The sequence below is a fragment of the Castor canadensis genome, chromosome 2 (genome assembly GCF_047511655.1).
Source record: "Castor canadensis chromosome 2, mCasCan1.hap1v2, whole genome shotgun sequence".
Lineage (NCBI taxonomy): Eukaryota > Metazoa > Chordata > Mammalia > Rodentia > Castoridae > Castor > Castor canadensis.
This window is the reverse complement of record NC_133387.1, coordinates 24,400,318-24,418,356: the sequence shown is the minus strand read 5'-3', so window position 1 is coordinate 24,418,356 and position 18,039 is coordinate 24,400,318. Positions and strand designations below refer to the sequence as shown.

Genomic DNA, 18,039 nt, shown 5'->3' with positions numbered 1-18,039 from the left:
GCTTAACTTCTCTTTATTGCAGATTTCAGCAGCCTGTCTCTACTGCCCAGATAAGTGTATTGACTCTCCTGCACTCTCCTAAAACCACTGTCCTGCTCTTTATCAAGGCCACCCCTGCTGCCTAACTAATTAACTCCAAACAGTGGCTTGAAACCACTGTACTCAAACAACTTTTGTTTTTTTTGAGACATGGTTTCACTGTGTAGCCCAGGGTGTGGCCTGGAAAGCATGTTCCTCCTGAGTGCTAGGATTACAGTGGCTCAAACAACTTTCAAGTTTACATCTTTCACCCAGGCTCTTCCTGAACCTTTAGACTCATACATTGAACTAATTTCCTTCCTTCCAGCAGTGTATTGTGTACATAGAGTCAGTGGGTCAAGAGTTCAGACAGATCGTAGTAGGAATGGCCTGTACAATGTCTGGGGACCCAGCCAGGAAGACTGATACTAGCTGTGAATGGACATTGGGGGGCTGGACTGGGCTATGATGACTTAAAGTGGCAGCATGTAGCTTCTTCATTCACTCATTTTTCCTTTTATGAGTTATCATACATGGTCAGGTAGCCAAGTCACACAGGGTCACATAATCCTAACCAGACAGGACACTGCAGCACACTTACCTTCCAATATCGGTACCTAGATGGATGGTGATCACAACATCTCACCTTAGTCGAGGACTTCACCCACTTTACAGAGGCTTTTACAAGTGCTTCCATACTGAATTCTCCCAGGAATCCTGTGAAAAAGACAGGACAGCTACTATTTATTCTAACGTTTTTGATCAGGGGGGAGTGAGTACATGACAAATCCCAGAGCGAGTTAGGGACCAAGCCTCTTCCCGCTCCATGTCATCCCATCAGGCCAACAAGGCCAGCCCAATTCCACAGCGCCAACCAGTCATGACCAGCTCTCCATCCACTTAGACATCAAGCTCCCCAGGAAGCAATGACTATCTAGGCACTTGAAATGTCTTTAACTGAGACATATTACCAGTGTTTGAAGAGTTTTCATTCTAGTAAGACAAAGACAAAAGCTGGTCAGTAAATGGTTTTATTTTTATTTGTTTGTTTATTTATTTTGGTCATACTTTTTTTTTTTTTTCATGGTACTGGGGTTTGAACTCAGGGTCTACACCTTGAGCTACTCCACCAGCCCTTTTTGTGATGGGTTTTTTTGAGATAGGGTCTCATGAACTATTTGCCTGGGATGGCTTTGAACTGTGATCCTCCTGATCTTTGCCTTCTGAGTAGCTAGGATTACAGGCATGAGCCACTGGTGCCTGGCTGGTACTGGTTTTTGAACTCAGGGTCTCACGCTTGGTAGGCAGGCCTTCTATATCACCTGACCAATTCCACCAGCCCTTTTTGTGTGGGTATTTTCAAGATAGTGTTTTGTGAACTACTTGCCTGGGCTGACCTCAAACCCTGAGTCTCCTGATCTTTGCTTCCCAAATAGCTAGGTTTACAGGTGTGAGCCACCCACCAGTGTCTGGCTAATAAACGGTTTTAGAAGCATATACAGAAATAGAAAAATTATGACAGGTTAAAAAAATAAAATAAGGATGGGGACATGGCTTAAGTGGTAGAGCACTTGCCTAGCAAGTGCAAGGTCCTGAGTTCAACCCCCAGTACCACCAAAAATACATAAGAATTAGCATACCAGAATTTGTGACCTTGCTGTCCTCCCAAGCTCAACCTGAGAGTCTGAGTCTCTTTAGAATTAGAGAAGGTGTGAGGAAAGGGGACGAGGGGCTGGTCAAGGGGCACAGCTCTGTCACTCAGACAGAAGCAGTTCTTTAAAGAATAATTTTATACCTGGGTGCCAGTGGCTTATGGCTGTAATCCTAGCTGAGACTGGGAGAATCAAGGTTCAAGGCCAGCCTGGGTAAATAGTTCATAAGACCTCATCTTCAAAATAACAAGAGCAGAATGGACTATATGTGTGGCTCACGTGGTAGAATGCCTGCTTTGCAGACATGAAGCCTTGAGTTCAAATCCCAATCCTATCAAAAAAAAATAATAATTTTGCATAATGGCCACTACTATGGTTTGGATGTTTTCCTTCCCTGTAAAATTCATATTGAAACTTCATCTCCAATGGAACAGTGTGGGTAGTGGCGGGTCACTGGGAGGTGTTTAGGTCTGAGGGCTCTGCCCTCATAAATCTATTAATAGTGCTATAAAAAGGGCCCATGGAAGTAGGTTAGCTCTCCTTTGCTCTTCTGCTGTGTGATGTAACATTTGCTCCCTCTTGCCTTTCTGCCTTCCACCATGGGGTGATACAGCAAGAAAGCCCTCAGATACCAAAAGCTAGCACCTTGATCTGACTTCCTGCCCTCGGGAACAGTCTGTTCCTATTGCTGGATATTTTTGTTATTGTTGTTGTTGTCATTATTGGGTTTTTGTTTTGTTTTGTTTTTATATTGTGTTTGTTGGTAGCACTGGGGATTGAACCCAGGGCTTCATATATGCTAGGCAAGTGCTCTACCACTTGAGCCTCAAGGACTGAGATTTTTGTTATGTGTACTTGAGAACATCCTGTTATCCTGATTCAATTACTACCTGAAGTGATCTCTGTCTCTCTCATGGAATGTCTGCTCCACGAGGGCATGGACCTGGACTGGCTGTTTCTTGCTGTATCCCTAGTGCCTAGACCAGTGTCTGGGTAAGAATAGATGCTTCTTTCTGCTAACTTACTCTTTTTTTTTTTTTTCATTTTTCTTTTATTATTCATATGTGCATACAAGGATTGGTTCATTTCTCCCCACTGCCCCCACCCCCTCCCTTACCACCCACTCCACCCCCTTAACTTACTCTTGCTAATACTCCTCATGTTGTGTATTTAAAAAGCAGAATCTAATATGTAAGAAATGCTAGTCCCTAGGCAAACAGGAAGTTGGCCCTTCATGTTGAAGATCCTGTGTCTGCATCATTTCAATAGACCCTTTGCTTTATAGAAAGACACAGATTATGTGGGCTCCAATCTGAGCCTTGGGGGTTTCCATCAAATAAGAAAGTGAGGATCCAAGTGCGTGTAATTGATTAGGACTGATGCTCCAGTTTGGTATGAATCAGAATCACCTGGAACCTTGTTTTAAAAAAAATTCAGATGCCTGGCTCCACCCATAGACTCTGGTTTAATGGGCTTAAGATGGGGCCCCAAGGGCCTGTGTGTTTAACAAGCCACCCAGGTGGTTTTGATGACCACTTATGTCTTGAGCCCATGACTAGGGCCTCCTTCAGGAGTTGGAAGGGAGGAAGGGAAGGATGCAGCTGGTACAAGTCCTAGAGCTATGAAGAAGCCTTCAATCAGGCCTTGAGGGCCAGAGGCTTGGGAGGACAGTGACTGCCTTTTGTGTAGGCACTGTTGGGCTATGATCATGTGTGAAGAGACAGCAGTCACCTCAGGCAAAGGTCTGCCCCTCTGAGAGGGTGCTGGACATTGGTCATTTACCCTTTTTCCTGTGACCTTTTTGTTTTTCAGTCAGTTCTGAGGAGGAGATGGAATGGCTTGAGCTGCTGAAAGTTCTGGTGACTTGGGAGTCTGTTCAGGATGGGAGATAATCCAACCTACCACAGGGCCTAAAAATAGAACTGAGCTGGTGAGAAGCCAGCTGGTTAGGCCTGGCGAGGCTCCCTGGTGATGGGGAGGCCTCTGAGGTGCTGCTGTCCTTGGGGAACCACAGCTTCCTCCTCAGCACCACCTCTGTCAGCTCCTATACTCTCACAAGACCCCAAAACAAAGCCATTCAAGCAAGCAGTCACCAGATCCAACTCCTGGCCATGTTGGGTCATCTAGGCCCTCCCTGGGCCTTGCTGGCTTACCCTTGCCACCAAGAAGGCTCCATCTATTTTAAATCCTGAGAGTATGGTCCCCACAGAACAGCTGATGCAAGTGCTTAAAATAGAGGGCCCACCCCACCCTTCACTCACAGTGCTTCCCACATCCTCTGCTGTCTGCCTCTGAGTCTCCATACTGTGGGTAACATGGTGGAAGGGCAAACATTATCACAAGGAATGTACCATAAGGAAAAGCAGACAAGGGCCTGGCATCTGCTCAAGCAGGTGTGTGTATTGGAACGCAGAGCTCTTGGGGGGAGCGGGGTGTGTGTGTGTGTGTGTGTACTTTATTCTGGAATAAATCTCTTTTTTGAGCATGTACCATGTTTTTGGAGCTCCTTCCCAGGTACCATGACAAACAGAAGTACATACATGGTCCCTGTTCCTGGAGAACCAGCCTAGTTGGAAAATTACCTACCCACTTACCAAGTTCCTGTATGCCAGGCTCTTTTCTTCATGTCCTTTGATGTCCTAATCCATTGAATTTTCATAACTCCCTTACAGATCGGCTTCCAGGAAGTCACAATTGTTATTGTTCCTACTCTAAAGATGAGGCCACTGAGAAATAGAGAGGCTAAATCATTTCCCTTCAGGGCAGAACTCAGGTCTGAATCTACACGCTGGCACCTGAAGCTGGGCCCATCACCCTGGCGCTACACTGTCCTTTAATATTGTGGGCAGACTGAGAACTGGGAAGATGCTGCCTGAGGCCCTGTCCTCCTCCTGGGGGTTCACAACTAGGAAGGAATGAAATTGTTAGATGAAAACAGAACCATAGGCTATCAAGTTTAAAGAGCTGTGAAGTGTGACTACCCTGCCATGGTGTGGAGCCTTACATCCAGGTCATTGCTGCCCTTTTCAATTCTGGGAGGCTGCACAGTGGAGCTGGTGCTGGGGCACCTCCAAACATGCTTGGCTCTCCACTCTTGCAGTTGCTTCCAGAAACAGTCTTTGTACAAGACAAGAATCAGTCTCTAGAGACGTATATTATTTATTATTTATTTGCCCACAATGTTGTTACCTAGCTTTATCACAGAAATGATTTACCTTTTGGCTATTCTAAAAGTCAGATCTGAAGTCAACCACTCATAGCTTTGCCACCTCTAAGCTTACTCAAAAGAATGTGCCAGAGGCTCTTAAAGCTATTTCAGGAGAAAAGTTACAAAACAAAATAAAACAAAACACAAACAAAACCTTCTGGGCAGGGGCAGCCTTGTCAGAGAGGGGAGGGCAGGTTTCATCTTTCTTTTTTTCAATTCTTTGCATTACTGGGCATTGAACCCAGGGCTTCACACTTGCTAGGCAAGTGCTCTACTACTCAGCTATGCCCCCAGCCCTAGGTTTCATCTCTTGTAACTTTTGGAGGGGAGGGCACTTTGTGTGTTTCAATTCTGCCTGTGATCCTCTTTGTCTACTAGGCTGTACACTCTGGAGGGCAGATGTCCATTTTGTGCACTGTTGTATTCCTATACCTAGCACAATCTGGCCCAGAGTCAGCGCTAAAGAAGTGCTGTTGAATGAATGAGCGACATGATATGCTAAGTGATATTAGAAGCTGTCGCTTGGAATGGAAGACTGTAGCCAGTGTACACCTGTGGGGTATCCTTGGAACTTGGATATGGTTACCTTCTCAGACAAACAAAAATAGACACATTAGTCAGACACGCAGGTAATTTCCCCTGCAAATGGACTTGTCTGTGTGTTGCTGATGAAGACTTGGGAAACTCTCAACACTATTCAAAGATGGACAGCCAGATCTAGAATAAAGAGGGACTGCAAGTGAATTGATGGTTTTGTAACTTGGCTAAAGAATGTCCTATCAGGATAAGGGTGTCTTGGGGGATAGGGGTATAGCTCACTGGTAGAGCATTTGCCTAGCACGTATAAGGCCCTGGGTTGGATCCCCAGTCCTGAAAAAAAAAAAAAAAAGTATAAAGGTAGAGGAAACTACCTTTTGTTTGTTTTATGGTACTGGGCCTCAGTACTGAACTCAGAGCCTATACCTTGAGTCACTCCACAAGCCCGTTTTTGTAGTGGGTTTTTTCAAGATAGGGTCTCATAAACTATTTCCCCAGGGCTAGCTTTGAACTGTGATCGTCCTGATCTCTGCCTCCTGAGTAGCTAGGATTACATGTGTGAGCCACTGGCACCCAGTAGGAATCTACCTTTTTGAAATGCAAAAAATGGTCAGTATGGTTTCTGGAGTCAGATGCCCAGGGAGAGGGTGCCCTAGATGCAAAGGCCATTCCTGCAGAGGGCAAGGGGACCCTAAGTGACCAGTCCCTCTTGGCACCAGTGGCTACAGTTCCCTGACCCCTGGCCTCAGACACTCTCCAAGCAACCTTTAGACCACACATGTTTTCCCTGAAGGCTTTCCAAGAGGATGCATTTGGAGAACGGTTGACCTCACTGTAGGCAACTGGGATTGCATGAGCCAGTTTCCTCTAGGCTGGCTCACTGAAGCTGCATGGCCAGAATCCTGCTTCTGAACCTGTGTCCAGGCCTCAGACCCAGGTGGCTCCCTGAGAACTGCTGCCTCTACCCTTTGACATCTACTGTGCTCTAACAAAGACAGCCCAGCAATGTGAGGGAGGACAGGAGCGCTAACAACAATTGCCACTTTCAGTTCTTGTTCTAAGCACATTCTCTCCTAGGGGTGGTATGTTAAATTCTGATAAAATATACAAAATAAAGTCTGCAGATTTAACCATTTTAAGTGTATAATTCACTGGCATTAAGTACATTCCCAATATGCAACCATCATCACTAGACATTTCTAGAAGTTTCTTCTCATCATTCCAAACAGAAACTCTATCCATTAAACAATAACTCCTGCTGGATGTGGGAGCAGATGCCTATAATCCCAGCAAGGGATGAAAACATGTTATGTGAAAGGAGCCAGACATAAAAAGACAAATGTTACATGACTCCATTTATTTGAGGTGCCTGGAATAGGCAAATACATAGAGACAGAAAGAAAAATGGAGACTACCAGAGATGGGGTGAGGTAGGAAGGAGGAATTATTAGGATTTTATTGCTTTGTGGTTTGTTTGGTTTTGTTTTTGAGACAAGGTCTTGCTATGTAGCTGAGGCTGGCCTGAAACTTACGACGTAGCCCAGCTTGGCCTTGAACTTATGATCCTCTTGCCTCAGCCTCCTGAGTGCTGGGATTATAAACCTGCACCACCAAGTCCTGCTCTCAGTTATTTTGGGTGCTTACAAAGAAGCAGAGTTGCTAAGGTACATGGTAATTGTATGTTTGCAAGTACCTTTTTTGTGTTATGTTTCTTGATCATCACATCAAACTCTATTAAAAAAAAAACAAACAACCCAGTACTTGTTTTATAGATGAGGCACAGAGAAATTAGATAAATTCCTCAAGGTTACATAGGTACTGGTAGCTCACGCCTATAATCCTAACTACTCAGGAAGCAGAGATCAGAAGGATCACAGTTCAAGACCAACTTGGGGAAACAGTTCTCGAGACCCTATCTCAAAAATACCCAACACAAAACAGAGCTGGAGGAGTGGCTCAAGTGGTAGAGTAATTGCCTAGCAAGTTTGAGGGCCTGAGTTCAAACCCCAGTTTGCAAAAAAAACAAAGGCAGGATTAGACATCAAGGAATCTGACTGCAGAGCTCTCATTTTTAACTACTATGGTAGAGCAGAGTTGTTGTGAGATGGTGTGTGAGCAGGAAATAAGTGTGTGTTATAGGCACAGAGCCTATGGAGTTCAGAGCAATGAAGTCTGTGAGCAGATGTGACACTGGGAGTAGAGCTGAGTCTTGAAGGGTGAGACAATTGAGTTAGGGAGAGGGACACAGGGATGGGAGAGGACAAAGCCTGGGAGAAAGGCAGAAGACAGAGGCTTGGCTGACTGAGGTTTGAATGGGAAGTACATATATAGATCAGACCCTTCTCAGGAAACCAAAGTGTACAAAGGCTGTTGAAATCAGACTGGAAGCACTGAGCAGAGTGGTACATGCCTGTAATTCCAGCACTTGGGAGGTTGAGGCAGAAGGGTATCAAGTTCAAGTCCAGCCTGAATTACAAGTGGGGAAGGAAACTCTCCAAGCTGAGAGAGACTCAGGAGGGACAGACAGCAGGCTCTGGAGACCAAGCGGTGATGGCAAGGGACAAGAGACATCGAATATCAAAGATGGTCACTGAGGCTTTGGTCTGAATAGTTGGAATAACTATATGACGCCACTGACAGAAGACAGGAGTTGATGTCTGTTGAGTTTGAGGTGACAAGAGGATATCTAGATGGAGGAATCCAGAAGACTGTTAGAGACATAGGAGAGAGCTAGGTGACAAATGGGGCTAAAGAAAGAAGAATGGAACAAAATCTTCTTATGAAGAAAACAAGAACTTGTTGGGGGCAGTAACCAGAGTCCCTCCTTGCCTGCGTGGGTGGTATAGTGGGGAGCATAGCTGCCGTCCAGAGTCCCCACTGTGGCACTGGCTGCCAGTATGTCCCAAGCCCTCCACCACATAGCACTTGCACTGCTCCTCGGGTAGAGGACTCAGCTTTTCCCCAGCCCCACTTAGGATGCAAAAATGTTCTTTTCTCTTTAGTTTAAAAAGACAAGACTAGTCAGGTGTGGTGGCACACATCTGTACCCCAGCACTCAGGAGGTTGAGGCAGGAAGATTACAAGTTGGAGGGCAGCCTGAACTATATAGTGAGATCATGTCTAATAAACAAATAAATAAAGCAAGGCTGCATTTTTTCATACCAAACATTTTTTTTTGGTGGGACTGGGGGATTTAGAACTCAGGGCTTTGCTTTTGCAAAGCTTGAGCCACATCTCCAGCCCATTTTGCTCTGGTTAATTTGGAGATGGGGGCCTCTTGAACTATTTACTTAGGCTGGCCTTGAACCACAATCCTCAGGATCTCAGCCTCCCAAGTAGCTAGGATTACAGGTATAAGCCACCAAGCCTGGCTTCATACCAAACATTTTATAAAATGCATGAGTTTGAAGGCTTTGGTCCACAGGTAACAACAGCAACAGAAACCCAGCATAAATTGATGCAAGATGACTCAGCCAGGGAGGATTGGCAGGGAATGGGACACTTATGTAGTCTCAAACTATCTTGCATCTCACCACAAATAACTCATTAATTACAAAAAGAGAGATAATAGCCATGCAGATGACAAACCAAACAAAGCCTTAACCAAGTGATCTAAACTAACATCTCATTAAAAGATACCATGCTCGTGCAGTTGTGATACCCTGAGGCCATCATGTTATGTATGTAATAGTCCAGTCAAAAATATATAACCTGGGCTGGGAGCCGCTTGCTCATGCCTGTAATCCTAGCTACTCAGGAAGCAGAGATCAGAAGGATTGTGGTTCAAAGCCAGGCAAATAGTTCACGAGACCCTGTCTTGAAAAACCCTTCACAAAAATAGGGTGGCTCAAGGTGTAGGTCCTGAGTCCAAGCCCCAGTACTGAAAAAAAAAAATATATATATATATAATATATATAAAACCTAGATCTGATCACCAGGAAATGACAGACAAACCAAATTGAGATACAGTCTAGAAAATAATTGGCTTTTTAAAGAAGGTCATGAGGTCATGAAAGATGATAAATACGGAAAAGATGCTGACAAATGGTGGTCACTTAGAGGAGGGAGACTAAAGAAATGTGGTATGAGTAAATGTGATTATGTCTTCCTGGATTTGATCCAGTGCTCAGGGAAAAAAAACCCAAAAATGCCTTAAAGGACATTATTGAGACTTCTGGTGAAATTAGTACATGGACTGTGGATTTCATAAAAGTATTGTGTCAGTGTAAACTTTTCTGGATTTGATAAATGGACTTATGGTTATTTGAGAACTGGACTATGGCAAGACTTTTTTTTTTTTTTTGAGGTTGGGTCTTGCTATGTTGCCCAGGCTGGCCTCAGACTCCTGGGCTCAAGTGATCCTCTTGCCTCGGCCTCCTGAGTAGCTGAGACCACAGTAGCCAGCTGAGAATGTAACACATACACACACACACACACACACATATATATGTATGTGTATGTATATATATTTAGTGGCACTGGGATTTTAACTCAGGGCCTGGTAGGCAAGCACTCTAACACCTGAGCCCTCCAGCTCTGAAAATATTCTTGTTCTTAGAAAATATGTGTAAATAAAAAGAGGAAAACTTCATAAGAATTGAGGAGTATAAAATATTAAGGGGCATGAGATACGCAGCTCACAAATTATTCTGAAAAAGTGCATGTGTAAGTATGTGTAAGTAGAATTATTCCACTTATGATATAATTTCCTTATGAATCTCCATAAAGATTTGTTACCCTTATTTTAATAAGGATGCCAATTACTCACACCTGTAATCCTAGCTACTTGGGAGGCTAAGATTGGGAGGATCATGGTTGGAGGCCAGTCCTGGCACATAGTTCATGAGACCCCCATCTTCTGCTCATTCAGAGCAGAATGAACTAGAGGTGTGGCTCAAGCGGTAGAGTGCTTGCTTTGCAAGTGCAAAGCCCCGAGTTCAAACCCAGATCTACAAAAAAAAGTAAACCTAGGGAATTGCACAGTTCTGTCCTTTGATGTCAGAACATCGAATGAGATGGAGAGGAACAATAGACATGTATGTTATGTAAAAATGTCCTGATGTCATCAAAGTCCGGCCACATACTTCATTCCTTGGCCTTCACATAGCTCCACCTTGCCCCTTGCCAGTCCTTGGCCAGCTTCCCTTCCTTTTCCTACTCTGAGTGGCCTGCCCCTCATCAAGAGATGGCCAATCATGTCCTTCAAACCCTTTTCTTTTCTTCCTTTTTCTTTTCTTATGAGACAGGTTCATTTCAAACTTGTGATCCTCCTAATTCACTTTCCTGAGTGCTGGGATTACAGAGTTATACTACCACACTGGGCTTCCAGACCCCTCTCAAAGCTGGTTCTCTTTTTTTTTTTTCCTTTTTGGTGTTGGGAATGGAACCCAGGCCCTTACACTACCACTTACTCTACCACTGAGCTACAACCTAGCCCCTCAAAGTAAGTTCTTCAGGGGACCCAAATGAATTCATTGTCCCCACACAAGGTTGCAAGACCAAATTATCTCTGCCTCCAAACTTCTACACTAAACTCTGAACATGTATGTGTTCACATATGTAACAAATATTTCCCGAGCACCTTTGCTATGCCAGGCACTGTGCTGAGTAGTGGGGATGCAGTCATAAGAAGGAAACGTGGAGCACAGGGTGGATGAAGCCACTGAGAAGTTTGGAGAGGTCAAAAGTCATCTTACACACAATTCTACATCTTTTCATACTCGGTTCCTCTTACTCATTCCTTGTACTCTCATATAACATTGTGCTCTGTAAAAACACAGCCCTAAAATTGTCAACGAGCCCGAGGGAACAATCAAAGTCAACTTCTTACCGGAATCCTGTTCCTGTACAAACTTCCGCCTACCTTAGGACACCCAGTTCCTTCATTTCAGGAAAAAGCACCAAATTTGATCTTGTAGATAAGCAAACGTGAAGGAACAGCTTCTTCTGAGATGGAGGAGATGTCTGGATGTATCCTGGCTCCAAGGAACAAAAACCACTTTAAGATGAAGAAGGTATGACCAGGTAGGTATCTCCCCTCTTGCAATCCTTGGTTTAGCTGCCATGATCTGAGGGTAGGGGTCAGAAGCTAACCTGACTGTTCACTGATGGCAGTAAATTGGAGAAGGTATTATCCCCAGATAGACAGGGTACACAGCTTCTTGGGGTACCCAGAAACATGGCAGCTTTGACTCCCTCAAGTGGCTTAGGGGTACATGAGGTCAGTCAGTGGGAGCTGAAATCAGACACACAGCCTGGTGAGAGCTGCCCTGTGGTGACTGTCTAAGACTACTGGCTTGTGGACACACCCTTTGTGACTCCTCAAAAGATCTGAGGACCACCTCCTATAGCAGTAAATTCTCACTTGGGTAGTTAAAGGGACAAGAATGAGAATTGTCACTGGTGGAATGCCTCAAAGGGTAGGAGCACCTGCCTAGCAAGTGTAAAGCCCTGAGTTCAAACCCCAGTGCCGCTAAAAAAAAAAAAAAAAGAAAAAAAAGGCATTAGTGGTTCATGCCTGTAATCCTAGCTACTCAGGAGGCTGTGATCAGAAGGATCATGGTTCAAAGCCAGCCTGGGAAAATAGTTTTTGAGACCCTATCCTGAAAATACTCAACACAAAAAAGGGCTAGCAGAGTGGCTCAAGTGGTAGAGTGCCTGCCTACAGTGAGCATAACTGTGAGGGCCTGAGTTCAAACACACCCCCTATCCCCACCCAAAAAAGAAAATTGTCAAAGGTTTGTCTTATTAGGATGGGTCAACTGTTTTAGAGTTAATGCCCCTTCTGGCAGTTGGGACAATCTGCAGGCCTCTGCTGCTTGTTTCCAGCTCACCAGCTCAGAGATGGAGCACTGTCCCGGAGCCAAAAGCTCCTGCTTCTAGTGTGCAGGCTGGGCACTGCCTGCAGGCCTGCACAGTCACTGAAGGAGGCACAGCAGGGGGAGAGGGAAAGGACAGCCTCTGCCTGGGTCACCTGATCCGATTTCTTAGCAAATGTGAGGACCCCAATTCAACCCCCTAGGTACAACCAAAAAAAAAAAAAAAAAAGAGTTCTAGGCCAGCCTGGGCTATACAGCAAGCCCACTGCTGGAAGCCTTTCAGCCTGATTTCTCAGGTTTTCCTTCCTAGAACCTTCATTCTCCACGTCGTCTCCGTCTCCTGCTCTTTTCCTATTTTTGATTTGTTTTTGCAGTGCTGGGGATCAAACCCAGAGCCCTGGTCATGCTGGGCAAACACTCTATCACTGATCTACATCCCCAGCCCTTTTATTTTTTTGGTTTTTTTTGAGACAGGGTCTTGCTATATAGCTTAGGTTGGCCTCAAACTCACAATCCTGTCTCAGTCTCTCAGTGCTGGGATTACAGATATACACCACTACACCCAGCTTTTCTTCCTGCTTTTTTTTTTTTTTGAACTCAGGGCATTGCACTTGCTAGGCAGGTGCTCTACTACTTGAGCCACATGCCCAGTCCTCTAACCCCATTCTTATTTTTTAATTTTTAATTTTTTTTTAATTTCCTGTATTCATATGTGCATACAATAATTGGGTCATTACTCCCCCTCCCCCCTCCCTTTTCCCCTACCCCCTCCCTCCCTCCCCCACCCCCTCGCTTCCAAGCAGGAACTGTTTTGCCCTTATCTCTAATTTTGTTGAAGAGTGAGTATAAACATTAATACGGAGGACCAGGGGTTTTTGCTAGTTGAGGAAAGGATAGCTATATAGGGAGATTCCTAGTATTGCTTCCATGTACATATGTGTTACTTTCTAAATTAATTCTTCTCAAGCTAACCTTTTCTCTAGTTCCTGGTCCCCTTCTCCTATTGGCCTCTAAAGTTTCTGCATTAGCTTCTTTGCATTGAAGAAATGCAAAGAAACACCAAATGCTATTTTTTTTTTTTGGGTTACCTACCTATCCTCATACCTCCTTTGTGTGCACTCACCTTATCATGTGATCAAAGTCCTATTCCCTTGTTGTGTTTGCCCTTGATCTAAAGTCTGCATATGAGGGAGAACATACGATTTTTGGTATTCTGAGCCAGGCTAACCTCACTAAGAATTATGTTCTCCAGTTCTATCCATTTACTTGCGAATGATAAGATTTCATTCTTTCTTCGTGGCTGTATAAAATTCCACTGTGTATAAATACCACATTTTCTTAATCCATTTGTCAGTGGTGGGGCATCTTGGCTGTTTCCATAACTTGGCTATTGTGAATAGTGCTGCAATAAACATGTCTAACCCCATTCTTGACTCAGGTACCAGTCACAATTCCTTCCTAGTTAAAACCATCCATTTTTTATTTTGTTTTGTTTCTGTTTTTGTTTTGAGACAGTCTCTCTCTCTCGCTCTTGCTGGTACTGGGTTTTGAACTCTGGGCCTCATACCCCGTGTTGGGTATTTTCAAAATAGGGTCTCTTGAACTACTTGCTGGCTTCGAGTCTCAGGCCTCCTGATCTCTGCTTTTGAATAGCTAGATTATAGGCATGAGCCACGGGCTCCTGACTATGAGACAGGGTCTTGCTATGTAGTCCAGACTGGTTTCAAACTTGTTATTAGCCCAGGCTAGCCTAGAATTCTTTTTTTTTTTGGCTGCACCTGGGGGTTGAACTGGGGTCCTCACTCTACCACTTGAACCTCTCCACTAGCTGTAACTCTTGATCTTCCTGCCTCAGCCTCCTGAGTGCGGGATTACATACATACCACCACGCCCAGCCAGTCCTGTTTTTAAATTTCATGTTGTCTTCATGAACTCAGTCCTACTTGGACCTCATGACCAAATTTTTCCCTCAAAATATGTGGTCATAAAAGTCTTCTTGACTCATAGGCTCCAACTTCTGTCCTGGGGAGTCACACCATGAGGTGCTGTTTAACAGAAGACAAACATTGGTACCACCTTGACCGACTTCTGCTACATGAAGCCTAACTGCTTCCTGGATGAAGCCATCTTGAAGGCTAGGGTGGGGAGGCACCCCAGGTTAGCAGGTTAATCAGAAAGCCAGTCATTATGACACTTAGGTCATGTTTTAGTCAGCAAGGACAGAACTAGATGTTGCTCCACCCTCCTGTCCCTCCCCTCCCTCAGGCTCACTTCATGACAGACTACAAAGGTGAGGGACTGTGAGTGACAGCAGTGCTGAAGCTTAAAGGACAGAGGGTACCACAGCCCACCTCTAATGATATGTGGGTTTGTGGAGATAAGTGGCCTGACACAATCCCCTTCAATCCCCCAGGCCTCTCGGCCAGTTCTTATTTTACAGGGGCTCTTTGGCTCTCTTTCTTGGAGGAACAGAGCCTACGGGCCATTGCCTTACAACATTGCTTTCTGTGTCTCCTGTCCCATCAAGGTAACCCAACTCAGGCCTTCTCAACCATTTCCCTGATGGGCCCTCTGATGGAAACCCCCCCAGGGCACAAATGTTTTCCTCAGACCCACAGGGGTCACCCCACATCTTTTCTTTTCTGTCACATCCTTCTTGCTTCCCTAACCAGTACGTCTGAAGGAGCAAGGGACTTTCATTCTCATTTTTTTATACCTTTTGAAAAAGTACATTTTTTTTTTGGCGGGATTAGGGTTTGAACTCAAGGCCTCATGCTTGCTAGGCAGGTGCTCTTACACTTGAGCCACTCCACAGTCTTAAAAGAGTATTTTTTAACTCTATTGTGATTTTAGAACTTAAAGTGTGGCCCCTATTTTCTCTCGTTTTATGTTGGAAAACATTGGGTTGAGCTTGTGTCAGTTTAGCCCAGATCATGGCTGACCAGTAGGGTGGGACTGGGTAGAGGTAGAGCTTGGCAAGAGAGCCCAGGATCCCCTGAGAGCCAGTGGGGTGCAGGGAGTGCATCCTGATGTGAGGTGAGTGATGTGGGGTGCAGTAGAGGGGAGGAGGAAGATATTGCCCTCTCTGTTGTCTCTTGGTTTCATCTCTGATCTGTGAGGTGATTTTCCAGAGACTCTTGAGGCTTTGGCTTTAGTTCTGCTCACTGCAGAAAGGGCCTTAGGGTCTTTGGCCTGTTTTCAGGCCTTGGTCAGGTCTTTGCTCAGTTCCAACCTACATCTATGGAACTGAACTGCCTCAACTGGCTTTCTGAGAGGAGAATAGACAGGAAGTGTTGGCACCAGCTAGGTTCAGCACAGAGAAGGCGTTCCAGACTCCTGATGGCCTACTGGTCCAGCTCCAGGCCCAGGTGGCTGCAGGCTCCAGGATAGATGATTCAGGTAAACTGTGTTGGACAAACAAGCTGGTATTCTTAACCCAGCAGGATGATCCTGTAATTAGCCCTCCTGTTGTCATTGTACTACCACCTCCTAAGGTGGCCTTGCCAGGCCTCAAGCCAGGGCCCAAGGAGACTGGCAGGAATGTGGTTATTTTGGTTTGTGTTTTGTTGCCCAGGTTGCTTCCCGATGCTTCTAAAGCCAGGCTTGGAGCTGAACCACCTGCACCTGCACTGTCTGATGACATCAGGGAGGCTGCTGGGCTGAAAGAGCCCTACCTAGAGCAAGGACACTGCTGAGGAAGTTATGGGATGTCTTTTTCTTCATCCTGACACTTACCATTTTCAGTGTTCCCTTCCCTCAGGAGATCTGAAGTCCAGGCAAACTGGAACCATTTGGCCAGAGAGAGACTATGGCCAGAAGCCGACAGCCCGGCTAAGGGAACAGGTGCGCAGCTAAGGGTTGCTAGACAAACAGCTAATGCTAAGCAGTACCATGTTCTAAGCACTTTGATATCTCATTTAACTTCCAAACCTCACTAAGACATAGCTACTAGTATTGTCCTCATATTACAGATGAAGAAACAGGTTCTGAGTAGCTGGCTCAAAAGCCAGTGAATCCAGAATTTGATCCCAGATGACCAGAATCACAGTCTACTAGCTGTACCTGCCAGGCTTTGGCCTCTCACAAGCTGCTGCTTCTTTTCTTCTGTCATTGTGACTGTAGAGCAGGAAGGGACATGGAGCATGGAACCTCAGGACTCTAGGTCTGGCTTAGCTACACCCACCATGTAATCTTGGCTGTCACTCCCCTCTCTGGCCTTCAGATTCCTCATTGTGGAACTCATGGGAGTTGGGCAATGTCGCGACTGAAACTCTGTTTCCAAGCCTCTGGCTCTACTGGTATGCAAAGGGCACTGAGTCAAGGCCCCTCTCTTCTCCCCTGGACATCCCCGTTGGAAGCATTTACTCATCATTATCAAGGGAGGCTTCATGGGCACTGGAGCAGGATGGTGATAAACTCATGACCTTGTGCCCCTGACTAATGGAGCAAAGCAGCTTCCCCACTCCATTCCTCAGTTTCCCCACTTGATCCAGTGGAGATAATGACCAATTTGTGTTTGATGCTGCCATGAATCAGGGTTAATTAGCATTAGTCACAGACATTGGAATCCTTGCAAGCAAAGGGTCACCTGATGGGCCTCAGCTGCATAGTGGCTGTGATGACACACCAGTCTGGCCTGTGTCCCCGTAAGCATGTCCTCCAACCTTCATTACTGGCTTGCCTAACTTTGTGGGTTGGCCTTGGGATAACTCAGCCTGAGTGTTGGAGCTGTGATGGGGCACGAAGATGACATCTTGGAAGGGCTGTCTCAGCATTTTCACGAGTGCCAAGGTGGCAGCCAGTGGTTTATTTCCCTCTGGGTTTCCTCTTTCAGCTGACTTCCCAACCAGCTGCTTCTTATCCTTGCTATTCATGCCTCTATTCCAGAATGCAGGGTTTTAACACTGTCTTTCAGTTAAGAAAGATTGTTTTCCTTTCTGGTTCTTCAATAAATGGCATTCTCTCCATTTCCCTCTCTATCGACTATCTCAATGCTTTCAGTTTCTTTTTCCATTGGTGGACTAGCGTGTTCTACAAACCAGGCAGCTTCAGCTTTGAACAGCTTAAATTGGGTTAAGAAGAAAGACCTGTAACAAAATAAGGACAAAGTAAGACATGCCAAAATGAGGATAAGCCACTGAAACAGGTAATGCTGTGTGGCCCACCACCGTTGATCTGTGATTAGTGTAAAAATGGGGGACAAGGTGTGTTTTGCAGTGCTGCAGAGGAAGTGAGATGTGGAACACTGGTGACATCTAGTGGCTCTGACAAATACTGCTAGTGTTACTGCTAGGCAGCTAAGGCCACACACCTGACCTTGAATCCCAAGTGGGAGACAGTGACTCACCTCAGCTCTCTGAGACCTGGGAGATGGCATGATCCTCGAGGGGACATTTTGTACTCACTTAGTATCTGATAAGTTGAATTTCCCTTGACATCTAATTTCTCTGGCTCTACAGAAGAAAGTTCTCACTTCTAGTTTTATAATCATTTTCTTTCTATATTAAAGAAGCAACTGAAAGGGAAAGCACAACACAGCTAGAAGGTTACAGAGCAAAGGCATAATAAGAAGTGTCAATAGAAGGAAAAAGGATGATGAATTATACTGTCCATGCCTAGATTGAAAGGATTAAGAGGACAGAATTCAAGTGGCAATCTTGTTTCTGTGTATAGCAGCTAGTAGAAGTGTTACAGTATAGTCGGTGTTAAAAGTGGCCATTTTTCTTTTCCTGTTGTGGTATAAAAAACATAACAGAATTTCCCTTGTTAGCCATTTTTAAGTGTAAAGTTAAGTAATATTAGTTCT

The 18,039-nt window shown here is 45.1% G+C and overlaps 2 long non-coding RNA genes across 4 annotated transcripts in view; one reads left to right on the top strand and one right to left on the bottom strand.

The window, feature by feature from the left end:
• The window catches only part of LOC141419722 (uncharacterized), a 25,790-nt gene extending 14,079 nt beyond the window's left edge, over window positions 1-11,711 (bottom strand). For all 3 annotated transcript variants that reach the window (XR_012444363.1, XR_012444365.1, XR_012444364.1), the window contains exons 1-2: window positions 11,279-11,711; window positions 620-735 (exon numbers count right to left, since the gene is read on the bottom strand). This is a non-coding gene — a long non-coding RNA (uncharacterized lncRNA). The remainder of the gene's footprint in view (window positions 1-619; window positions 736-11,278) is intronic.
• LOC141419723 (uncharacterized) overlaps window positions 10,559-18,039 on the top strand; it is a 20,408-nt gene continuing 12,927 nt past the window's right edge. The window contains exon 1 of the long non-coding RNA XR_012444366.1: window positions 10,559-11,439. This is a non-coding gene — a long non-coding RNA (uncharacterized lncRNA). The remainder of the gene's footprint in view (window positions 11,440-18,039) is intronic.